Source organism: Mustela lutreola, chromosome 9 (genome assembly GCF_030435805.1).
Source record: "Mustela lutreola isolate mMusLut2 chromosome 9, mMusLut2.pri, whole genome shotgun sequence".
Taxonomy (NCBI): Eukaryota; Metazoa; Chordata; class Mammalia; order Carnivora; family Mustelidae; genus Mustela; species Mustela lutreola.
Genome location: NC_081298.1, coordinates 112,817,389 through 112,844,174, shown reverse-complemented (window position 1 = coordinate 112,844,174; position 26,786 = coordinate 112,817,389).

The following is a 26,786-nucleotide window of genomic DNA, read 5'->3' as shown; positions in this document are numbered from 1 at the left end:
TCTTGAATTGATAGCTAAGAATATAAAGACATTTGAGATAAATTTCTATTTTAATTTGAGATAAATATTTCCCATCATGTATTAAAATTCTGAAACATGACACCTCAAAGAATCAATATTTTACAATTCTTTGGTTTGACCAGGACCCATCATGAATGAAATTATTTTTAAAGGTTGTTATAAATCCCCTTACTTTATTGCTGGAAGGAACTATTAGTTTTATGTTGATAAATGTTCTAATATAATTTTCAAAGAAGATTATCTTTCAAGGTGTTTATAGAAACACATTGTTCTTGAAAAAATTTCCCTTTTTTCAAATCTGCAAGGTGAAGTTGGGAATAAACCATTCTTTTTTTTAATCATCCAGTTTAACCTTTGGGATGACAAGTATAACATTTGCCTATTTTTAAAGGATTGTTTAAGAAAGAAGAATGTAAAATGTAGAAACCTTCCATTTCAGCCTCATTTTAACTAATATCTAACACATTTATTCTCATTAATTTCTTCACCTTCATTATTCAAAGAGGCAAAGATTCCCAATAATAATCTCCCTTCAGCTCCCTTGCATTCCTTCTCTGCTGCCCCCCCAACTGATGGTAGTATCGATACTTAATTATACTCCAAATTATAGTGAAGAAAATAAGGAAATCAAAAATATGGCTTGGAGATTTACAAATATGCTATCTTCTCCAGAAAAACCCAGAGTTAGACAAAATTCATCCAGGTAACTTTCCTATCTCAAGCTACTATTTAGATGTACTTGAGGACCCCTGTCCCAGTCAGAGAAGACAATGACTTCAATTTGGAAACTCTCACTGAAATTTACCTTAAAAGATAATTCAAGGCTAATAAGGCTACAGACTCTATAATCTCATTTTGTTGTTTTCAATGACATTTCCCTTGTAAGACTGTTAAAGATTTATAGTGGTATTAACCCAGATTGAAATTATTATTGAATTGCCTTTCATCATTATATGTTATAGAAATGGTATTTCATGAATCTTTACATGTAAAGAAAATGTAGAATTATTGACATTTATTCCTGCATCCAAGTTTCTTCCACACACTGAAGATAGTGTTATAAAAATAAGATACTATCAATTATATTTTTCTTGCAATTACATTTTTTTTAAAGAATAATGCAATATACATCAGTAGATAATTCAGCCTTGTCAACTCAAAAGACAGCTGTATTAGGGTTTTTGTATACTATCAATAGAACTTGAGCTTGTACAGTTACTCTCAGCCATTTTCTCTCCTACTTCCAAGATAAGGAATGAGGAGAGCGGGGTGTGTCTGCTGATAGATCCAAGGTTACAAAACTCCGTGTTTGCTTTCTTGAAAGGAAGAGAGATCTTCTCTCACCCACACTCCATATATAAAGGACTGAGGTAGTCATTCAAGAGTCTTGCAGACTTTGCTGGAAACTTACTGTAGCCAGAGGGATAACATTATGACTGGCAGCCTACCAAATCCACATGGGTTGCAGGAGGCCATGCTGGTCATAAACAACAGATTCTACTACAAGGGCCTTGTACAGAAACTGTGGCTTGCTCTGTCTTGTTCAGGCTTTCTTGTAGCTTCTTAGATAGCAGCCATGTATTCTTTCCCACCCACTCTTTTTCCTCTAGTTGTATGAAGCCAATTGTGTTACATTCAAAAGACTTTTGAAACTGGTTCTCCATAGAGTCTATATTTTCATTATAAACTTCTTTCTCCTTCTTCAAGGGTTTTTTCCACATACGCTCATACACAGACAAAAAGAAAAAACCAAAGAACACAACAAAACACCTTCACAAACCAACACCTACTTCTTTTTCTAAGTTTGCTATAATTTGTAATGACTGTGTAAGGATTATTCTAAGGAATGTTTGAAAAGATAAATGTGGTAGAGTCTTCAAAATATTCCCTAAGTGATAAGGAAGGGTCGGGGCAAAAATCTGGATATCAAGCTCTCACTAATGTAAAAACCTTTCTGGGCAGGATCAGCAAGAATTCTGTACGTGGTTTAGAGGAGAGTTTAGTAGTTTTATACTTATTTCCAAGGTTAGCAATGTAGAGCCTATTCAAGGCAAGTACAGACATAATAGATATGTCAAATGATTTCCCCTGTTTTCCTACCTTTAATTAGTAAACACATATACATTATATATACTATATTTATGATATGAATGATGCTGTTAGAAAAAAGCAGTAATATGCATATGGTTTCTCATCATGTAGATATATGTATTTGTCAGAGTCCTCCAAAGAAACAGAACCAATAGAATGTCTAAAGAATTGACTTACCCAATTACAGATGCTGGCAAGTCCCCACATTTGCAGAGTGATTTAGTAAGCTGGAGATCCAGGAGAGCATATGATGTAGTTCGAGTCCAAAGGCCAGTAGGCTTGAAACCTAGGAAGAACAAGTACTTCTGTTTGAGTCCAAAAGCAAGAAAAAGTTGAAGGCCATCAGAAAGAAAAAAATTCCCTCCTACTTGAAGGAAAACTAGCATTTTTGTTCTATACGGGTCTTCAACTTATTGGATGAAGCCCACCCACATTATGGAGGACAATCTGCTTTACTCAGTCTACTGATTTAAATATTCATCTCATCCAAAAATATTCTCACAGAAATACCCATATAATATTTCATCAAATACCTGGGCACCACATGACCTAGTTAAATTGACACATGAATCCCCCAACCATAGGAGCACCTGGGTGGCTCAGTCATTAAGTGTTTGCCTTCAGCTCAGGACATGATCCCAGGGTCCTGGGATCAAGCCCTGCATCTGGCTGCCTGCCCAACAAAAATGCCACCTCTCCCTCTCCCACTCCTCCTGCTTGTGTTCCCTCTCTCGCTGTGTCTCTCTCTGTCAAATAAATAAAATCTTTAAAAAAAAAACAACAGGCGCCTGGGTGGCTCAGTGGGTTAAAGCCTCTGCCTTTGGCTCAGGTCATGATCTCAGGGTCCTGGTATCGAGCCCCGCATTTGCTCAGCAGGGAGCCTGCTTCCTTCTCTCTCTCTGCCTGCTTCTCTGCCTACTTGTGATCTCCAGTCTGTCAAATAAATAAATAAAATCTTAAAAAAAAAAAAAAAACTAAAACAACAACAACAAAACCAACCATCACAATGAATATATCCAAGCTCTTTGATTTTCTTTCTGTGAAGTAGGAGTGATTTCCCACCCTCAACATTCTCAGTTGAAGAATTTGTACCAGAAGAATTTGTAAAAGTGTGCTAAAAAGCATTAGATGTTTTCTGAGAAATAAATCTGGAACATTCTAAAGGTTCATTTGTTGTCGATCCCCTGAATTCTGTAAACCCCGAAGGCTCATGCCTTCTTAAATGGAAAGTAGTTGTCTTTGGCTTGCTAACTCATGTCATTTAACAGAAAAACTTTCTCATATTTAACACAAAGGCTTACAAATATGACTTGTGCTAGCCTACAGCTTTGAGATCCGTTTGCCATTTTACATTTCCGGTAGAGCTCAATCCTTTGCTCTTCAAAATCCAGTATCCTCTTCCCTTCTCGTGAATGTATAAAGTTCAGGTCATGAGAGACACAGAGGCCCATGCACAGATTGACAAGTGCAGACCCTCTAAATGCAGATGCCTGGTTTCCATTAGGCAACTGGCTGCTTCTTCTCATTTACCACGTCAGGATGTGTCTCAGTGGCAGAATCTCTTACAATTCAGCATGTGTGTGTGTGGCAGGGGGAGGGTGTGTGTAATCCATCAACACATTCTATGAAATCTACAGAAAAGAATTCTCACTTTGGAGTCAGCAGAACTATGGCTGAGTTCTGGCTCTGTCGGTGGAGCTGCTTAGAAAATTAGGCAAAGGACATCACTCTCATACCTTTTAAAAAGCAAATGTTTTCCTGTATCCATCTATCTCTCAAGTGAATTTTAACAAGATGAACTAAAGGAAGGTTTGTAATTGTTTCTCTTTAAGACACAGATATATCAGAATAATTTCTTTTATTGCAGCCAATGAGCCTATTATGATTTTGTTTTGGTCTTAAATAATTTATTTTAGGTAATGCTTTGTTGCAACATGGCATAATTTAAAGAGTTGTTTTTCACTGATATTCAGCAGTTTTGACTCAAAGCTAATGTGTGATTTTAACTGGATAATGTTCACTCTTAAATAAAATATATTTTGTTTAATTCATGGTTCTGCTCTACTGTAAGGTCACTGGAAAATTTTTCCAAGAGATTTGAGTTTTCTTTTTGCTTCTTTCCAAAAATAATAAATTTGTATGTAGCATTTTATACTTGCAAAATGCTTCATCTATATTAATTCTCACAAATTACAAGCCATCAGAGATGAGGAATTCAAAAGACATGATTTATAGAAGATAAAAATGCGTGAATCAGGGCCCAGATTTATTCTGGAGTCAGAGCTGCCCACTGTAAATACCTGTGAACTGTGTAGCTCCCTCCCATAAATATTACCATGAATGTTACTATAGTCCATATCTTTAATCTAATAATCTAGTGAATGATTTGCCCTTACTTTTTGTTGCTTTGAGCTGAATACACATTATCCTTCAAACTCTATTTTCCAGAACAAATCACTGAATAAAAGGTCAGCACAGCCTGAGTTATGTGAGCTGCTAATCCATTTACCACTTCATAGTTATCACATAATGGAAATTTACTGACTTTTTCAGAAACAAATTCACAAGGAAAGTGTAATAAGAAGGGAAGGTTTTAAAATATATGTCATAGAATAAAGATTCAAAATGACCCAGACAAGTTACACCTTTTAGTTGAAATCAGGAAGAGGGATTTGATTGATCAGAAATTTAAGTGAAAATCTGGGTGTTGGCTGTTTCTGTTATTGGGAGTTAAGAAACTAAGGTGGCCTCCTGACTTGAGGAATAACAAGGAAGAGGAAATCAGATTGGGGCTTCTTAGGATAGACAACTCCTTTAAAAACATGTAGACCTCTGGTCTGTTTACTTTCCTATATTACAACCAAGGCCAAAGATGTTTTATCATAATTTGGGGGATTTTTGTCCATTGAGAGTCAGCCTTGCTGTGGTTGGCACTGCCTAGTGTGAAGGCTTTCCACGACATTGAGCAGTGTAAAAACATAGGGTACGTGGTAAGGCAGGGATAGTCTACACTTTGCTCTAGGCTGAACTCAGCCACGGCTCTTTAAAGAGTCCTGACACCTCTTTGAGGTAGAGAATGTTATCATCAGTGCTTTGCAGCTGGTCTTGCTCTTCTTGGAACCTACTCTTTTTCTGCCATGTCTGCTTCCTCCTTGTCTCTGTGGGTACTAGCCAGCTTTGGCTTTCTGAATCCTGAGTTGGTTATAATGGTTATAAATGTCAGATTCCCATTCTCAGTCAATTCAGATCACAGATTACATTCAGAAAGGGCTTATTCCAGAAAAGCAAGATTGTCTTCTCTTTCTAATCTCAATGGCCAATATTAATGCAAACACTCAGTCTAGCAACAAACTGCTCAGGCTACAAATTGCCAACACTATCCAGCCTTTGAAATTTTCCCGCTAAATATCTTCCTGCTAAATAAGTACAGAACACACTGTAGCGTATGTTCTGCTAATCAAGGAACAATAACCCACTGTTTGAGAGAAAAATAATTAACTTAATAGGAAAGATGGTTGATTTTTAAGCCTAGATTCTCACTTGATTGTTCCTTCCTAACCACAATCCATTTGATATTCTGGACATGTTTCATGTCTGTCTTTCTTTCTTTCTTTCTTTTTTAAGATTTTATTTATTTATTTGACAGAGATCACAAGTAGGCAGAGAAGCAAGCAGAGAGAGAGAGAAGAGGAAGCAGGCTCCCTGCTGAGCAGAGAGCCCAATGCAGGCCTCGATCCCAGGACCCTGAGATCATGACCTGAGCTGAAGGCAGAGGCTTAACCCATTGAGCCACCCAGGCGCTCCTCCCTTCTTTCTTAAGTTTAATTCTACTATTAACCAGGACGTTTTCATTTATAATTAAAAGAAGACTCCACTCCACCCTTTCAAATAATGAAAGGAATTAATTTTTTTCCATTAACTTCAAAGCTCAAGTGTCAACGTAATAATTTGATCAGAGTGCTGAATTCTATTTCTTGTTGATTGTTCTGCTCTCATGATAACAAAATGGTTGCTGTTCCATGCTTCACACTTATACCTGTATCCCACATTGTCTAGAATGACAGAGAGAGAGAGTCAGCTTCCCGAATTACCAGAAAAGAAGCTGAGGGTCATTCTGAATGTTACATGCTCATCTCTGAACATATGGATCTCCCCTAACTTAGGTCACATGCTCCTCTCCTTCCACTTCCCTGTAATGGCGTTATCTACAGAAGATATTTATGTCAACCCAGAGATGTCCACTTCATTATGGAGACTAAGAGACAGTGCTTGTATAACAAGGGTCTGTACACCATGTTTATGAGGACTAGATGAGTATTAAGGAGATGGTGAATCTACAGTCTGAATTCATGGCTTCAAAACAATATGAGACAAATATCAGATGAAATTATAATAACAATTAATATAACCTTGGGCTGTAAAGTACATATTGGTAACAGAAAAAAGTTCTAGCCTTAGTTTAAATTTAGTCTGTTAGTCTCAACTTGGAATGCTATTTTTGGTGTGAGCCACATTTTATAAGTAACATAATGTGGACTGCAAAGAAGGCAAGTGAATTTTTAAAAATGTCATGTAAGTATGATAACCAGAAAGTCATGTTTTAGCATTTACTAAATGCATACTACATGACCATCCAGTTTCATTTCTGAGAAATGAAAGTATGAGAGTATAGGCTTCAGGCATACACATGTGTCATGTTATATATGTTTTTTTGTTTTATATGTATTTTAATTTTTTTACTAATGAAAATAAATGTATGAAAACTTTCTAACTGCAGAAATTCTAATAATATCCAACCATATTAACCAAGCAAAACTCTTCTTATTCTTTACAATATAGTTTCTGTCCTTAGAGGTATAATTCATATACTTATTTTGGGGATTATTTTGTAATATTTAATAAAATATGAGAATAATTTATTAAAAACTTACATAGATTTTAAACAAACCACTTCTACAAACCATCACCCAGTCTAAAAAATTCTTAACATTTTACAGTACTTTCTTCAGATATAGTTTTGAAAACATTAAAAAAATCCAGATACATATGAAGTGCTCTTTGAATAGTTCCACTGACACTAATCATTTGCCTCTCCCCTAAATTAATCCCACCCAAATTTTGGTGTGTAACCTTCCCTCAAGGATTATTTTGTCAAAAGTTTACATGTGTGTTTTAAAATTTAAATGCATATTTTTGAGATGTAGTGTCCTTAACACAAGTACTTTTGGCTCATTAATATTAATTATTGAACATATTCAGCTCTGTGACTATATCACACTATATATTCTTTCTCATTCTCAATGAATATTTAAATTGTTTATAATTTTTCACTGTTTCTTTTTTTAAGATTTTACTTACTTCTTTGACAGACAGAGATCACAAGTAGGCAGAGAGAGAGGAAGGGAAGCAGGCTCCCCGCTGAGCAGAGAGCCCAATGTGGGGCTCAATCCCAGAAACCTGGGATCATGACCTGAGCTGAAGGCAGAAGCTTTAGCCCACTGAGCCACCCAGGCACCCCAGTTTTTCACTGTTTCAAACAATTCAATTTATTTTGTATTGTAAAACTGCTCAAAAAGCTAGTGGAACAATCTGGATTCATTCCAGCAGTGAACAAGATCTACTGCTGACTCACCCACATTAACATGTTTGCTAACCTATTCGATGGATGTAGTTTTAATCAATTACATTTTATGATGCTTTTTATTAGTGAAATTGAATACCTTTTCTTGGTCATTTGAATTTTCTCCATGTGAATTCAAACCTTGGTTTGTTTTTCATTTGGTTGTTTTAAATTATCCTTATTGATTTATGTAAGCTATTTGTATTAAGATAATGTATTTTTTGGAAGCTTATCTTTAATAGTCAATATGGATTAAAATAATTTTATCTGAATAGTGGCTTTTCCTTTCTATTTCTTTAAGAAATCTTTTCTTGTGAATATGTGTCTCATGTTATTGAATTCCAGCTTACCAATCTTCCTTGATGGTTAGGTCTCTCTGTCTTCTGTGATACATGTTAGCCCACAGTATGAGTATTTTTCTTTAAACACAATGTTTTCAATGCTTCTGCCTTTTCCCTTTTCTTATAACAACACCCAAGGTCATAATTATATCTAAAATGCATTTCTTTTTCATCTTCTTGCTGTTTTTCTGATGCTCTACTCATGAATGGACTTCCTGAGAATAATTATAACTTTTAGCAACATTAAAACTTCTTGATGTCTATATGCAGAAGACAGAGGCCCGCCAATGATGTGATTAATATTAATAGTTTCCTTGATATATTCTTGGTTGGCAGAGCAAGACTGAAGTTGTTGATTTTGTTTCCTACAGACACATAAAGTCCAAGGTAGTGAATAGCTCAGGGTTGGCACTTAGTCTTTTGGCAGTTCATCTGTGTTGAGGAAAGGATCCCCAAGTCATACTGACAGGAGAATCTCAAACAGCTAGAAGACTTGGACAAGAGAGGATGTTTGAGGAAACTCATAATATTTAGCCTTGAAAGAGAAGCTTTGGAGGCAGTGGAGCATGATTTACTTTAAAGGAATTGAAGTGCTGTCATGTGGAAGAAGGAAGAGGACCTTCTTTGTATATCTTTAGAGACTTAGAGGCTTCATCAATGGGCAGAATAGGAATCAAGATAGCTTCCAGTATAGCCCAAGAAAAAGCATCACTTCCACAAAACATGAATGGATATGGGTGATTTCAAAAGCGTCACTGGAAATGTTGACTCAAAGACTGAATAAAATGGAACAAGTGAATACATTATAATGAAAGCATCAGAATTGTTTGAGTGTTTCTATCATCCTGGTAGGTATAGGAAGTATAAGAATAAATGACAGAGAACTCCTTTGTAAGCCTTAAGATTCTCAAAGGCAAGGAGAGCACACACTGCATGGAGCACTGGGTGAGATGCATAAATAATGACTTCTGGAACACTGAAAAAAAAATAAAATTTACAAAACAAATTAAAAAAAAAAAAAGGCAAGGACCTTGACGTTTTCATTGCTTAATCAGCAATGAATATTCTGAATATTCAGAATATCCGAAAAACAGTAAGAATTCAATAAATATGCTAAATGAATGCATAGTTTTTTACTTCAAAGAGAAATAGTCCAGTGTGGAAGTCATATGTTCAAACCATAATAATGTGCAATGAGAAAGGCCTACATAGTTTAGCAGGATCTATCTTGTGAAACTTTATGTATGCATTAGGGGTTGGTCTCAGAAAACCTCAGCAATAGATAAAACTTCTTCAACCACCATAACATTTTTTTTTTTTTTTTTTACTTAAGTATACCATTTCTACCTCTTACTTCTTTTTCATTCATTCTTTGATATAGTAAGGGTCTTATGTTATCCCAGTGTCTCATTGGGCAGTTCTTAACGAACTGCCTCTCTAATATGTCAAAGTTCTTGACCCAACTTTTTAGTTCAAAGGAAATCTATCTGCTGTAATAGTAAACCTCAAAATAGTAATGCATTAATCCTCTTAGAGATATTTACAGTAGGTTCATTGGTCATCAAGACTTCTGTTGATCCAAAAGAATGCCTTATGGATATTTTGACAGTTTTTTTTTTTAAGGTTTATTTATTTATTTGACAGACAGATCACAAGTAGGCAGAGAGGCAGGCAGAGAGAGAGAGAGGAGGAAGCAGGCTCTCTGCTGAGCAGAGAGCCCGATGCGGGGCTCAATTCCAGCACCCTGGGATCACGACCCAAGCCGAAGGCAGAGGCTTTAACCCACTGAGCCACCCAGGCACCCCTATTTTGACAGTTTTGATGGGAAACATTTGAGGGCTCTCTTGGTAATCCTCAAGTCTCAGGAATAGGTAATTGATTATCTTACTTTGACTGAGGCCAGCTCTGGGAAGGCACTGGGAAAACCCGTGGGTTTTTTTTGAGCTCTAATTCATGACATAAAGCTATTAATTATTTCTTGCACTTCAATTTCTCACTCTAAAATGAGTATCTTATCTAAATTTAGCTTCTCAGGGCATGGTGCAGATTAATTAGATAACATACAGTGAACTATTCCTTCAGAAGTTTATTGTTAATAAAGGTCTAATGGGAAATCCTCGCTATTCTATTGCCAAATATTAAATCCATAAACTGATAATTTTAATCTTTCTCTGTTAAGACCTTGAAGATTTGTCTCTGATGGTTCTGGTCAATGACTTAATCAAACAATAAATGCTAATATCTTCTTCTTAAATTATCAAAGTTATTAATTGAGAATTTATTTTCGTCTACTCATAGGCATATTCTAATTTTTAAATTTAAGAGTATCTCCAACATTTATTTCCAAACAGAGCCAAAGTTTTCTTCAGTATCTAAATTCTCTGGGTATGTGGATATTATCTTCAACTTAGTCAAAGTATTCTCTAAGTTTGACACTGAACTCATTTTCTAATGACTTTTTTTGTAGGTTGTTCAATCTGTTTGGAATGTCCCATTTCTTATAGAAACCCACCAAAAGTATTTCTCTCTGTATCTACCTCAAAGTACCTTCATTTTGTGAAACACAATTATTACTAACATAAGATCTTATTTATTTTATATACCTTGTGATTTATGTATTAATACATAAAATACTGCATGCATCCATTCACATACTTATTCTACACTCTGGCATAATTTATTTTAATGAGCAAAGTAAAATTACATGAGATGAAGAGAAGTTTCTCTTCTCCTGCCCCTCCTCTTTCTTCCTTTCTTACACCCGTCTCCCTTCTCTCTCTCTCTCTCTCCCCTTTTTACAACTTCACACAAGGACATTTCCTGATTCAGAAAACGGACAATTTTGTTATTTCCAGCTTTCAGATTGCTCCTTAATTCCCATGTCACAACTGGTTTCTGTACTACTCTCCAACTCTGCAGTGTGATGGTGAAGCCCATGACCATAGTCTCTCAGGCCACCTTTTTTTAAAGTCAGCAACTGCAGACCTTTAAAAATGCTGAGGAACACAGAGCTAAGGTCTAAGCTACATTTTAGCAAGCAGAAAATGAGCCAATCCCATTCCTATGGAGAATGAACAGTTGCACGATGGTTATTCTCTGGTCACCTTAACCTACTTAATTGCCATCTAGACAAACTGCTCAGGGTTAGGGATAGTCACTTCTTGTGCAGTTTGATACATTCAGGAGGGTATGCAGGGATGTCCTTTAGGGCTCATAATGGAGTCAGTACCACAGGAAATTGTGATACAAAGAGGATTATATTATTTACTTATGAGCATACAAATTATAAGACCCAGATTTGAACCCAGGATTATTTAATTCCATAGTTTCCATGATATAATGTGGAAACCTAGACCTATTGTACCAAAATCTCCAAGAGATAGGGTCTAACTATTGGATATTTTTCATTATTTTAAACATTAAAAACTTTATTTGGGAGGAACCTTCCACTTAATAAATTTTGGTGGGATATAAGTTCTAAAGAGGATGCATATTCCCAGTTCACCTCCCTTCCCAAAGTAATTGGAAGCAGATAAATTACCTAGGCTTTGCTAATCAAATTTATGCCTGGAACACTGAAACTAGAAAAAGCATGCAAAAACTAGAGAAGAATTAAAAATTTGTCATTGCAGTGTTGACATTTCAAGTCCAGCAACAATGATAGAATTAAAAGTCCAAGGGCTGTAGCAGGTGCTCAGGTGTGTACATAATGTACATAAATGAGCTACTTAATATTCTTTGAATACATAATATTTCTGCTTAAGCCATAATTGGGTTTTGCTGGTTACAACCAAGACCAAACCTGAGTCATAATGTTTAAGATTTGGAAACACTCTATAGATCTTGTGGCAGTATTTTCCTGAAACAAACAAACAAAAAGATAAGGCTATAGAATCTAAGAAAGGTCTTCTGATGGAGACTGAGAAGTCTCACAATCTGTCATCTGCAAACTAGAGCACCAGGAAAGCTGGAAGCATAGGTTAGTCCCACTCCAAAGGCCCTAGAACCAGGAGCACTGATGTATGAGGGTAGGGGAAGATGGATGTCCTAGGTCAAGCAATGAGAGCAAATTCTCAGTTTCTCTGCCTTTTGTTTTATTCATGTCCCCAAGTAATGAAGCATCTTTACTCTATAATTCCAATGCTGATCTTTTCTAGAGACACCCTCATGGACACATCCAGAAATAATGTTTTACCAGGTATCTGGGCATCTCTTACCTCAGTGAAGTTGACATATAAAATTAACCATCACAAGTGTTAACAAAACATACTACTTGTTTACATGGAAACAAAAATCCCATTTTTTTCCACACTCGCATTTTATTGCTTTGTATGATGTTTCATTGAATGAGTGAGTAAAGAACCAGGTAAAATGGAATAAAGGTAGGTTTAAGGATAAATACAACGGACTATTAGAAAGCCTTGAGCTAAACTGCTGAGAATAGTAAAATAAAGTGTCCTTACTTTTCTACCTACAAAGGATACAGTGTGTTATGAAAAGCTAGCTGCCAATGCCATGTATAGATGAAATAGTTCATCTACTGAGTGAGAAAAATGGAGGTTATGTAATAGAGATTCTCCTGCATCAAAATAGCCATTTAAAATAATGTCATATCACCAGTAGAACACCTTCTAATTTGATTAGCATCTATACTATCAAAATATTAAATAGGAAGTTATGTTTTCTCCTGGCTTTGAAAGCTACTTAATAAATTGGGCAAACTAACTCTGTCATTGACTGATGATTCTTCAGACCAAATATTAAAAGTTATTTAACATCAATCTCTTTATGCCTCAGTTTCCTCATCTGTGAACTGGAATTAATAGTAATCCTTCCTTCATGGGTCTCTAGAAGAATTAAATGAGCTAATATATATAATACCTAGAACAGTGCCTGATACCTAAGAGTGCAGTGCAGAGCCTGTGTGGCTGAATGTAGCCACTCACGCACTACACACCAAGTCTACAGAAGGACTGAGAACACTTTTTGGAGCATAAATAAACATATTAGATTGCAGGTACATGTACTGTGAAAAATGAAAACTGCTGTGGGAGTGTTTACTACTGTAGTTAGACATTTTAGAGTCTATTTATATGGCGTTGAGAAGCATTTTCCAAGTTAACTGATTCAGGCGCAGTCTTAGAATTTGAAAAAGAGAACATTTTCTTAGTTTCTACATTAGTTCACCTGTTCATATAGTGCTACGTTTACCAAATACTATTTTTTTAGTATATTTTTATGACCTTTTTTGAATTTTTTGAAACAAATACTAAGAAGTTCCTCTCCCTAATCCCAAGTGGTTTTTAATGCTTGATTTTTCAAAGTCTTTTGACATTTTTTATAAACTTTAGGCCTCTGTACTTTTCTTTTTCTATATTTACCTAAAGTAGAACCTCAAATTCATTTCCTTCTTTTTCCATTTATGTGTATAATTTTTAAATATAAATCACCAGCACTTCAATTACATAATCTCTCATGAAATAAAGTATTGTTTTACTCATAGATTCTGTCTGCCAGTGTAGGATTCTTACCTCCATGAATGGCCTCTATGTATCCCAACATCCAATTTACCCTATGTTCACATGAGACTATAATAATTTTAAAGAATTTATTTTTATACATCTTTAGGTGCCTTTTCTTAAGTGCCTATGTATTTGCTCAAAGTAAGAGCCAAATCAGTCAGTGAGTTTTTAATTATTTCTCTTCTGGGCTTCGCCTCCTGAACAGATTCTAAGGAACAGTGAACAGTTTTCAGTCAAGCAGCAGAAACAAGAAAGAAGCGGAACAAATTCTTGGCTTATCCAATAACTGAATGATTCTAAAGACTAGTTCACACCAGTACATTCACAAGATCACTATGGAGATGCATGAGAGAAAATGGTGTCAAAAGAATATGGCCCTATCTTGTGCAAGGGAATGAAATCTTCACAGAGTGATACTTACAGATAAGCTAGGGAATCTAGAAAGATGACTTGAGACCTTATTTCTCATTCATTGAGATGTGCGAAAGTAAGCCTCTGGCAAGTCAGACTTGATTACAAAAGGAATCTCTGAACATATGGACATAATATTTCCTTTGGTGATTAGAATTTCCTGAGAGAGTTAGTATCTTAAAGCGAAGGTCACACGTCTCATTAATGGCCTCTCCAAAGACACTCTGTCTTCCAGATTGCCATAACTAGTCCTGCTCTCTGCCCTTTCAGGTTTGGGGGCTGCCAGCCCTGGGGAAGGCACTATCCTCTGTGGCCTCCTTAAATCATGTCCAAATTTTTATAAATATGTCCTTCTCCAAACTCTTCCACGAATGATCCAATTCAGGTGTGCTCTTCCTGCTGAGACCTTGACTAATAAGGCTGGTTTTAGAATAAGGCTCATCTAGAATTCTGGCTTCAGGATTCATTGGCTTATAACCTTGAACAGTGACTTAGTCTCTTGAGTCTCACATATCTCATCTAAAAATTAAAAATAGTAAAAGCATTCTCACTATGATGGATTAAAATTAAATGAGATTACATAGGTAAAATGTTTGGCATATTGTTTGATGCATCCTAAGTACTCATTTCATTTCATTTCTTGCCTCTTTCTTAACTATTTACATGATTGGTAAATGAACTGATGGGTCAGGGAAGGTTTGCCAAGAGAAGGAAGGTGGCAAGGAACTTTTCTTTAACTTTTTTTTTTACCCTGCTACAATTATGAATATTGTAAGCTAATAATTGACTTTTAACTCTAAACCAGACATTTTATCATCTTTATACTCAATCTAAAGGTCTAAGATTATGTTTTTGTGTGTCCATGTGCATATATGTGTGTAACACAAAAAGAAATTAACATGTATGTATCTATTTGAGTGTATTGTTAGATGTTTACATTACAGAAAGAAAGCAGTGTCTTGTTATCATTCAAACAAAAAGAAAAAAATGAAATAAAAGCAATAATCTTTCTTTGTTCCAAAGCATTCCATGATGAGGGGAACTAAGATGGCAATGTAATAGGAGGCTCATCTAGTCTCTGGAACACAATTAGATAACTATCAAAACATTCTAAACACCCCAGAAATCAATCAAAGCATGCCCCTTTCCTCTCCATACGTCACTATTGTTAAGTTGTGTTGCACATGCACATATTCACACAGAAACACTAATATTCATAAAAAAGAAGTCCTCTATTTTTTGTTTATTTGTTTTACCATGGAGGAGTATATGAATGAGATCTTACCACATATTAAATTATTGTGTGTTGATATTTTTTCACCAGAAAATTATTTTTTTTCACTTTTTTAGAACATAAAGACATGTTATTCATTTCTAATTGTTATTCTAGTCCATAAAATTGATGCATTGTAATTAGTATTTATTTCTCCATATATGTTTATTTCCTCCAGTTTTTTGCTAATAGAGTGCTTAATAAGTACTTTGTGTAAATGTATAGTTTCTGCAGGTATATTATTAGAAATAGAATTCTTGAATAAAAGGATATGAGTATTTCAATTTTTGATTGACATTTCCAAATTGTCTTTCTAAAGTTCTCTCAAATTATGCTTTTAATACTAGTGTAGGAATATGTTAATGTTTCCATACTTGTTTTGAATCATAAATATAATCACTTTTTAAATGTGTGTCCATTTGAGTGAACAATGTATCTTTTTAAATTTTAAATTGCATTTGATTATGTCAATATGTTCATATACTAATTTTCTTTATTCTTCTATGAAATGAATAATATAAATTCATCTCCTTTGTCTCTTTGTTGGCCCAGTTTTGATATTTGTATTAACTTACAGGAGACCTTTACATGTTATGAATAAATCTTTGTTCAAAAATTTCCAACCCTTGCTTGTTTTTTGACTCAGTTTATAATGTTTTTTGTGCTGATGTTTTAAATTCCCATATATTCAAATTTGTTGATTTTGTTTTTAGATTTCTGGACCACATATTTCGTTTGGTAAATCATTCCTTGAACAAAATTGTTTTTTTTTCTCCTCCTACATTAATCTTCTTTGAAACTCTATAGTAGTATTCTAAACACAATTCTGTAGCTGGTATATGTTTACTGAAAGAGAGATATAATGAAAAATGCAACAGATCAGGAGTCTCTCGTTGATACATAAGAGGACTGAGAAAATATTTCTGTAATAAATGAAATATGATAGGCTTTGTTGCAAACAACCAAGAGTTTGTTATTAAGCTTTAACTGGTGTGACCTTATAAATCATTCTATTTCTGCATTATTCATTTTTAAATGAAATAATTATTCATATCATGATCTTAAAACACATGATTTTGGAATAAAACTGTTCAAAAAACAATATTTCATAAATTCTTGATATGGAAAAAAGTAAATAATAAAGTTATTTGGTTAAAGAAAATGATTGTGGGTGGGTAGTAAGTGGATCTCACCTCCATTCCCTTTTCGATCCTGCAACAGTCTTTAAGGCATCTCTGTAGAAACTTCAAAGTTCTTCAGAGCCTGTTTTAAAAATACCTGTTATTGGGGCACTTGGGTGGCTCAGTTGGTTAAGCATCTGCTTTCAGCTCATCTTGGAATCCTGGGATCGAGTCCCACATCAGATCCCTGCTCAATGGGGCATCTGCTTCTCCCTCTCCCTCCGCTCCACCCCAATCCCACTCATGCTCTCTATCAAATGAATAAATAAAATCTTAAACAAAAAAACAAAAAACAAAAACAAAGACTTATTGTAAATTGGTGATTTCTAAAGCCAATGATAAGGGTGATCTAGAAGTGTTAGGAATAAAATATTAGAACTTCCATTTACACAGAGCATCATTAATGAGATTTCAGTCCTTTTGCATGTTTTATATGCACACTAAATATTAGTATTTGTACTAATATTTATACTAATGTTAGTATAAGACACGGGTTTATAATATAAATATATATATATTGGAGTTTGTATCTTTTTAGTCAACTCTAGGTACAAGATTCTGAGTATTTGAATACTATATCCCATTTCTGTATTAAGTACTATGAAATTAAACAAATGAACAAATAAAATATCTAACAAATATTTCTCTCCAGGAAAGGAGCCCCTATTTGGAAGATAATTTTTGCTTAACTGAAAACAACTAGAGACTCTAGGTATGTGAGTCAACAGAATGGTACAGACCATATTGTCCATGGTATGTAAGTCACAGAGTACATAAATGTTTAGGGTTGATCAACAGGTGGTGGCTGGTGCAGGCCAAAAATGGTGTGGGATATTTTAAAAGAATTTGGTACTTGATATGAATATCAACAGACCAAGAATATTCAAGACACAAGAAAAAGAGTAGGAAGGGTACAGGAACTATTAGGAGTAGAGGCAGGGAAGCAGGAATATACTTGAAAATGATATAGGATAGGAATTGAATATTTAATGTTATTTATTTTCAGGGTAAGGACAAATATATCAAAGAGCAGAGTATAAAGCCAGCGACTCATAGTTTCACTTCTTTAAAATCCCTTCACTTAAAAAAATTCATTTTATCTCAGTTGCATGAAAGGAGATATACATTTTATTTGTATTCATGTGTCACTTAGCTCCTAAGAGAGATATTTAAGGATATGGTCTGTAATCAGTATCGCTTTTTCCTGAAGGTGTTTACTTTCAGGAGACAACTTGAGGAACCAGATTAGAGAAGAAAGGTCAGTTAGATCATGACAAGATGCAGGGTAAGTGTTTCTAATTTGGATTGGGAAGACAAAATGAGCTCTTATTGGAGCTTTTTTACTCAAGATTTGAATTAAGAATAGACCAAAATTTCATCCACCATAGTTTTGATTATTGGGGGCAAAATTGATAAAGTCTTTTGAAATTGTTAAAGAGGAGAGCTAGATATAGGAAGTGAATATTTTTTATTCTACTAGTCTCTTATGATTTTTAGGTATTTAGTTTATTCAATACAGAACTACCTGCTGGATCTTTACCTGCTAGTTAAATCATGGGTGATTATGTATAGGTCTCCTTGCTAATATTCTTTAAAGTTGTTCTCAGGTTCTACCAATGACACAAAGTCTTTCTTAGCAATTCCAAACAATAAAATGTTTGCCATTTCCCTGACTATAGCATCTAATTGTTATCTTCATGGCCATGGACCTTCAATGGGTTTCCAATTTTAAACCACATGAATAGGTCCATGGTGAATTCATCTCAAGCTACAAGAGGTGCAGAAAGTGGGTCATAACAGCATTACAGTGTGCTGTTTCCCTGCCACCCTCTCATTAAAGGGTTTCATTTCCATTTGTGGAACTCATTTGACACTTATTAAATGGACCTTAGGCAAATAATATTGATGCCTAAACCCTTGTATATCTTGGGTAAAAACAACTCTGGCTTTCCTATTCCAAGATATTGAAGCTTCTTAAAAATGCCAACTAAGAGTTAAACAACTTACATGATAATTTCTGAAAACTGTAACTCAAAATTACTATAAAAATTCTAGTAGCTTGAGAAAGAGGCAGCAAAACATAATCTAATAATAAAATATGGACTCTTCTAAACAAAATATACAAAACCTAAACATTCTCATCAGAAATTACAAGGTAACTACCCAGACAAACAAAAACTAGAGGACTTCTTGACTATTAAGCCAGACTGTAAGAAATATTAAATATTCTCTTTGAGTGGATAAGAAAGGCCAAAAGTGACAAAGGCAGGAAAGGATCAGAGAAAACTTCCAGAAATAATAACAGAACAAGTAACAAAATGGCAGCAAATACGTATCTATCAATAATGACTCCAAATGTAAATGGAATACATGCTCCAATCAAAAGACATAACATACCAGAATGGATACAAAAACAAGACCTATCTACAGGCCGCCTCTAAGCGATTCATTTTAGAACTAAAGACACCTGCACATTGAAAGTGAGGAGATGGAGAACCATTTATCATGCAATGGATGTCAAAAGAAAGCTGGAATAACAATGCTTATATTAGATGGACTAGACTTTAAAACAAAGACTATAACAAGAGATAAAGAGGGGCACTATATCATAATAAAGCAGTCTATCCAACAAGAAGGATTAACAATGTAAATATTAATGTCCCCAAATTAGGAGCACCCAAATATATAAAATGATCAATAACAAACATAGAGGAACTCATTGATAATAATATAATAATAGTATGGGACTTTAACACCTCACTTACATCAATGTACAGATCATCTTAAACAGAAAATCAACAAGGAAACAATGGCTTTGAATGACACACTGGATGAGATGGACTTAACAAATCTATTCAGAACAGTCCACCCTAACCCAGCAGAATGCACATACATTCTTTTCAAGTACACATGGGACATTCTCCAGAACAGATCACATAATCAGGCCCCAACAAATACAAAAAGACTTAAATCATACCATTCATCTTTTCTGACCACAACCTTATGAAACCTGAAATCAACCACAAATAAACAAACAAAACCTGAAAAGACCACAAATACATGGAGGTTAAACAACATGCTACTGAACAATGAATGGGTCAACCAAGAAATCAAAGGGCAAATTAAAAAAAAAAAATACATAGAAACAAATAAAAAATAGAACAGAATGATCTAAAACCTTTGGGATGCTGCAAAAGTGGTCCTAAGAGGGAAGTATATAGCAATGCAGATCTACCTTAAGAAGCAAGAAAAAGCTCAAGTAAACAACCTAATTTTACACCTAAAGGAGCTAGTAAGGGAACAACAAATGAAGCTTAAAGCCAGCAGAAAAAAAGCAAAATAATACAGATAGGAGCAGAAATAAATGATATAGAAACTAAAAAAAGTAAAAAATAAATAAGAGATCAATGAAACCAGGAGCTAGTTCTTTGAAAAAAAAAAAATATATATATATATAGATAGATAAACCTCTCACCAGACTTGTTAAAAAGAAAAGAGAAAGGACCCAAATAAATAAAATTACAAATGAGAAACAACCAACACCACAGAAATGCAAACAAGAGAATATTATCGAAAACAATATGCCAACAAATAAGACAATGTGGAAGAAATGGATAAATTCCTAGAAACATATAATAACTATCAAAACTGAAAAAGAAAGAAACAGAAAACTTGAACAGACAATAGTTAGCAAAGAAACCGAATCAGTAATCACAAACTCCCAATAAATGAGAGTCCAGGGTCAGATGGCTTCACAGGCAAATTCTACCAAACATAAAGTGTTAATACCTGTTCTTCCTCAAACTATTCCAAACAAATTGAAAAGGAGGGAAAACTTCCAAATTCATTCTATGAGGCCAGCATTATTCTGACACCAAAGCCAGATAAAGACTCCCCTAAAAATGAGAACTACAGGCCAATATTTCTGACAAACATGGATGCAAGAATTCTCAATAAAATACCAGCAAACTGAATCCAGCACAATACATTAAAAAAAAAAAAATCATTCACAATGATCAAGCTGGATTTATTCCTGGGTTGTAAATGTGGTTCAATATTCACAAATTGATCAATGTGATACATCATATTCACAAAAGAAAGGATAGGAACCAAATGATCATTTTAATAGAGGGAAAAAATTTGATAAGCTACAGCATCCACTCATGATAAAAACCCTCAACAAAGTAGGCTTAGAGGGAATGTTCCTCAACATTATAAAGAGCATCTATTAAAAACCTGTAGCTAATATCATCCTCAATGGGGAAAACTGAGAGTTTTCTTCTATGGTCAGGAACAAGACAGGGATATCCCTCTCACCACTATTATTTAATTTAGTACAGGAAGTCCCAGCCACAGCAATCAGACAACAGAAAGAAGTAATGGCACCCAGATGGGCATAGAAGACATTAACCTTTCACTATTTGCAGATGACATGATACTTCGTATAGAAAACCCAAAAGACTCCACCAAAAAATTGCTAAAACTGATACACAAATTCAGTAAAGTTACAGGACACAAAACCAACATAGAGGAATCTGTTGCATTTCTATACACATAGAAATATGCTATAAAGAAACAGCAGAAAGAGAAATTAAGGAGTCAATCCCATTTACAATTACACCATAAACCAGAAGATACCTAGGAATAAACTTAACCAAAGAGGTGAATAACTTGTACTCTGAAAACTGAACAGTGATGAAAGAAATTAAAGGTGACACAAAGAAATGGAAAAACATTCCATTCCATGCTTGTAGATTAAAAGAACAAATATTATTAAATGTCTATACTACCCAAAACAATCTACAGATTTAATGCAATCCCTATCAAAATACCACCAGCATTTTTTAACAGAGCTAGAACAAACAATCTTAAAATTTGATTGGAACCACAGAAGAAGCCAAATAGCCAAAGTAACCTTGAAAAAGAAAAGCAAAGCTGGGGAAAATCACAATTTCGGACTTCAAGTTATATTACAAAGCTGAAGTAATCAAAATGGTATGGTACTGGCACAAAAACAGATACACAGATCAATAGAACAGATTAGAAGATCCAGAAATGGCACAACAATATGGTCAACTGCTCTTTTGACAAAGCAGGAAATAATATCCAATGGAAAAAAGACACAATCTCTTCAACAAATGGTGTTGGGAAAACTGGACAGCAACATGCTAAAGAATGAAACTGAATTACTTCTTTATACCATACACAAAACTAAATTTAAAATGGATGAAAAACCTAAATGTGAGATATGAAACCATTAAAATCCTGGACGCAGGCAGTAACCTCTGTGACATCAGTGATAGCAGCTACTTACTAGATATGTCTCCTGAGGCAAGGGAAACAAAAGCAAAAATAGACTATTAGGACTTCATCCAAATAAAAAGCTCCTGCACAGAGAAGGAAACAACAAGACAAAAGGCAACCTATAGAATAGGAGAAGATATTTGCAAATGACATATCTGATGAAGGGATAGTATCCAAAATCTATAAAGAACTTATAAAACTCTATACCCAAAAAATGAATAATCCAATTAAAAATGGGAAGAATTCATGAATAGCCATTTTTCCAAAGAAAACATATAGATGGCCAACAGTCACATGAAAAGATGCTCAACATCATTGATCATTAGGGAAATACAAATCAAAACTATAGTGAGCTATCACCTCACACCAGGCAGAATGGCTCAAATCAACAACACAAGAAACACAGATGTTGGCAAGGATGTGAAGAAAGGGGAACCAATCCTCTTGCACTATTGCTGGGAATGCAAACTGGTGTAAGCACTCTGGAAAACAGTATGGATGTTCCTCAAAAAGTTAAAAATAGAACTATCCTAGGATCAGTTATCACACTACTGACTATTTACTCAAAGAATACAAAAATATTAATTAAAAGGACTACATGCACCCTGATGTTTATAGCAGCATTACCTATACAGTCAATCTATGGAAACAGCCTAAGTGCCCATCAACTGATGAATGGGTAAAGAAGAAGTGGTCTAAATATATAATGGAATATTACTCAGCCATCAAAAAGAAAGAAATCTCGCCATTTGTGACAATGTAGATAGAGCCAGGGAATATTATGCTAAGAGAAATAAGTCAGTTAGAGAAAGACAAATACCGTATGATTTCACTCACATATGGAATTTAAGAAACAAGACAAATAAGTAAAGGGGGAAAAAAGAGAAAGAGAGGCAAATCAAGAAATAGACTCAACTATAGAGAAGAAGCTGATGGTCACAGGAGGGAGGAGAGAAGGGTGAAACAGGTGATGGGAATTAAGGAGGGCACTTGCTGTTATAAGCACCTGATGTATGGAAGTGTTGAATCACTATATTGTAAACTTGAAACTTGTATTACACAATATGTTAATGAACTGGAATTTAAATAGAAACTTAAAAAAAATAAAATACATTATGGAGAATGCATTATATTCTAATTAGTTGGAAGTTAGATAGAAAATAGCTTATGGGAGCCTACTACATTTTCTTAGTCTATGAATAAAGCATTTTTGACTGATACTCATGTATTTTTAGCAAATACATACAGAGAGATCTTTGAAGTCCCTGAATTAAAGGACTGATCATTAAGATTTGCCTGCATCAAAGGGAGTACTTGAGGGGTTTCAAACTGTGAGATATTGAAGAAGCTTTATAGGATTTCATAGGTTCTTCCTAGGCCACTGTAAATGTTGATAGAGGAACTCCATTATCAAGCAGCCTTTCTCAAAGAAGATTCTGGCCTGTGATGATTCCAACAGACTAGCCACTGATTCTTGGGAATCAGCAGCTTCACAGAAGCTTCACAGAATAGCCATTTCTCAAATTTGAAATGCAAGTTAATATTATCTTCAGAAGGTTCTTAATAGCCTTTACATTCTTAAAATTTCCCATCTATTTCTGGGGCTTCATGGGCTAATTCATCCTCTCGTACACTTAATTTATAGGATAAACATTATCTTGGTGTACATAGTTTCATTTCATTTGCATGTTTTTATTTAGATTTGCCCAATTTACTTTCCTTGTTGTTATTTCTGTATTTTATAATATCCCTCAATTACACATATGCAGAAATCTCTGAAGAATAACATGTAGGAGCACCTGGATGGCTAAGTTGATTAAACCTCTGACTTCACCTCAGGTCATGATCTCAGGATCCAGCTGTGCATGAGGCTCTGTCACTCAGCAGAGAATACGCTTGCCCCTCTGTCCATCCCCCCACTTGAGTGCTCTCTCTCTCAAATAAATACAATCTAAAAAAAAGTGACATGTAAAAATGATTATCATAATGGTGATTTAGAATGTCAACCTGAAGTGGTATCATATAGGTAAAAAGTAAACAGAAACATTTGTAAATACAGAATTTCGATTTGTATTTGGGGTAAGAAGCAAATCTGGTGGTATGATGAGAAAAATACCAAGATTAAATAGCAGTACTCTGATAATTCATAGAAGTTGAGCTACATTGTGCTGGCTTTGCATTCAATGTTGGTCCCAAGTGAAGGTCCTCTTATGAAACATTATCAAAGACTACATGAAATCAGTGATATACGGCCATCATGTCTGAACAAAATGCAGTGACTTCTTTGTTAAGGCAATTGAGTTTTTATTCTAAAAGTACACAATAATACTTTCTAGTACAAAATTATTAACTTAATTGCTGAAGGTTAATAAGAAGAGACTACACTGCAGAGATAGCATTCAAATTTACCTTTGTTCAGGGAAGGAAAAGAAATACAGGGTGCTTTCTAGTTAAAAAAGCTTAAGGGTTAGATGCAAAGAAGTGACAGATATTATGGTTAAGGAAAAGGGGATCACAAGATTGCACTATTAAATGACTTTTAAAAAAAAAAGTCCTATGAAATCAATGGCACTAGCAAGCTGTATGAAAGCACATTTTGTATACCAACAGATAATTCGTTTTATATTTATATGAAACCCCTGAATACAAAGCATGAATCAATTAATAACAATGTGTGGTACATATATGGCATGAAAGTACTCAATGGCATTTTATTCTTTCTATTAGAAAAAAAATTCATTCATTCTACTGAAGAATATCACTTTGTTAATGGGAATGGAAAAATCGTGTTGGGAGCTTTATTTATATTCCATTATGCACAGCAAGGAAGGGAAATTACATACAATTAAAAAAAGTGACACTTAACATGCTAATTCACACACTGCTTTATTCACAGAGAATAGTTTGTACTCCATGCTTAACTTAAAAAACAGTGAAAATAGTAAGTGTGATCAAAGTTGAGCCACTGTCAATATGCATCCTATGTTCTTGGCCAAGAAACACACAATGAATGTGTGGTAATTGACTAATGGTTTCCAAAGATGTTCATGTCCTAATCCTTGGAACTTGTGAATATGGTTCCTTACATGACAAAAGGGATTTTGCAGGTGTGAATGAATTAAGGAGCTTGAGGGAGAAAGATTACCCAGCTGGCTCCAATGAAAACACGACATTCCTTATTAGAAGGAAGCATGAGGGTGGAAGTCACAGAAGCAGCAATGAAAACAGAGGACAGAGAGATGCCATTGCTGGAAACGACCATGAGCCGAGGAATGCAGATAGTCTCTTGAAGCCAGAAATGGCAAGGAATGGATCCTTCTCTAGAACTTCCAGGAGGAATGAGTTATGGTCAACATACCTGCACATTAGTTCCATGACCTTTCAGACCTGTAACCTCAAAACTGTAAGATCATACATATGTGTTGTTTTAGGCCACTAAATTTGTGCTAATTTGTTGCAGGAGCAGTAAGGTACAGAATGCAAGAAAAAAATCTGTATGCTGGCCATGGAAGGGAAGAAAGTTTACTTACTTTCACCTTTTGAAATGATGATCGCACTTTAATCTCTCTACATAATCCTGACACTGGCAGTGAAAACAATTTGTAAGTGCTCAACTGATATATCTTGCAATACATTTTGAAAAGCTCATGCTTATCACTTCAGGTTTGAAATCTCAAGATTGTAAATGTTGAGGATAGAACATTAAGACTTCTTACGATTAAATGCTAGAGAAAATTGCACTGTTCATGAACTCGGTTCCTTTTTAATATTTGATCTTTGCCTTTACTCATCGGAGAAAGAAATCAACAACATATCCAGGACGCACTTAAAAACCACATGTAAATGTAGCGACAGAGTTGAAATATTTTGCAAAGCCAAATGGCATAGGAAGGATGGACTGGAAAACAGTTTGATGCTACTTCCCAAATTAAAATATTGTGCTATCCAGCTTTCACATGTGAAATGCATTATGGAATGTCATCTTTTCCTAGTAATTGCTCTATTATACATTGGTGCATATTTCATATAAACATACATAGAGCTCTCTGTCACAATGTTATAATATCTGAGGTTTACTCTCTCATGGAGACAGGTTTTCTCTCTCAGGGGATACAGTTAGGGTTAGCATTCAAAATATTGCATTAAGTTCATGTTTTAGTCAATAAAAGTTGCGTTGAATTCAACAATACATACTAAAAATCAAACAACAGAATGCGAAGTGCAAAACACAAGTCTTCTGTCACTATCCCACTATAATTAAGATTCATATCCCAAAGAGGTAATAACCTTTCATTCTTTTGGTAAACAGATTGGTTTTCATTCAATAAATAACATGCTTATAATCCTTTTTCTTAATTGTGTTTCCAGTTGTAGGTATTAAGTGACATCCAGGTAGTAAGTGACTTCCTACTCAGAAGATGAAGAGTTCAGCTGTTATATAATACCCTCACCTACCCACCCCCGCTCCCTAACATTGTTATTTTATGCTCTTTGTTGAAATATTCAGTGTCTAAATTATTAAAACTAGCTAGAGTTCACAACTCAAATATTAACTTCCTTTTTGTGCAACTTTTAAATTAATTTATTTTTCCATTCTACTTAATAATGTTCTCCTGTTTGGTTATCTTCTTTTCCAATGAAGATATCAATAATTAATTCCCAAATTCTTTGACAGTGTTCCAAATGTTTTAATACATTAAAAAGCATACAAAAGTGAACTCAAACTCGATCAAAAACCTAAATGTACGTGATAAAACTATAAAACTCTGAGAAAAAACAGGGGTAAATGTTCAGACCTTGAATATGACAATGATTCACTAACTATGACACCAAAAGTCTAAGTGACAAAAGATAAACAGGTAAATGGGACTTATCAAAATTAAAAAGTTTTGTGCTTCAAAGGACACTATCAGGAAAATAAAGAATCACCCCCAAAGAATGATAGAAAATGTTTGCAGATCACACATCTGATAAAGTACTTGTTTCTAGAACAAATAAAGTAAACTTACAACTCGATAAAAA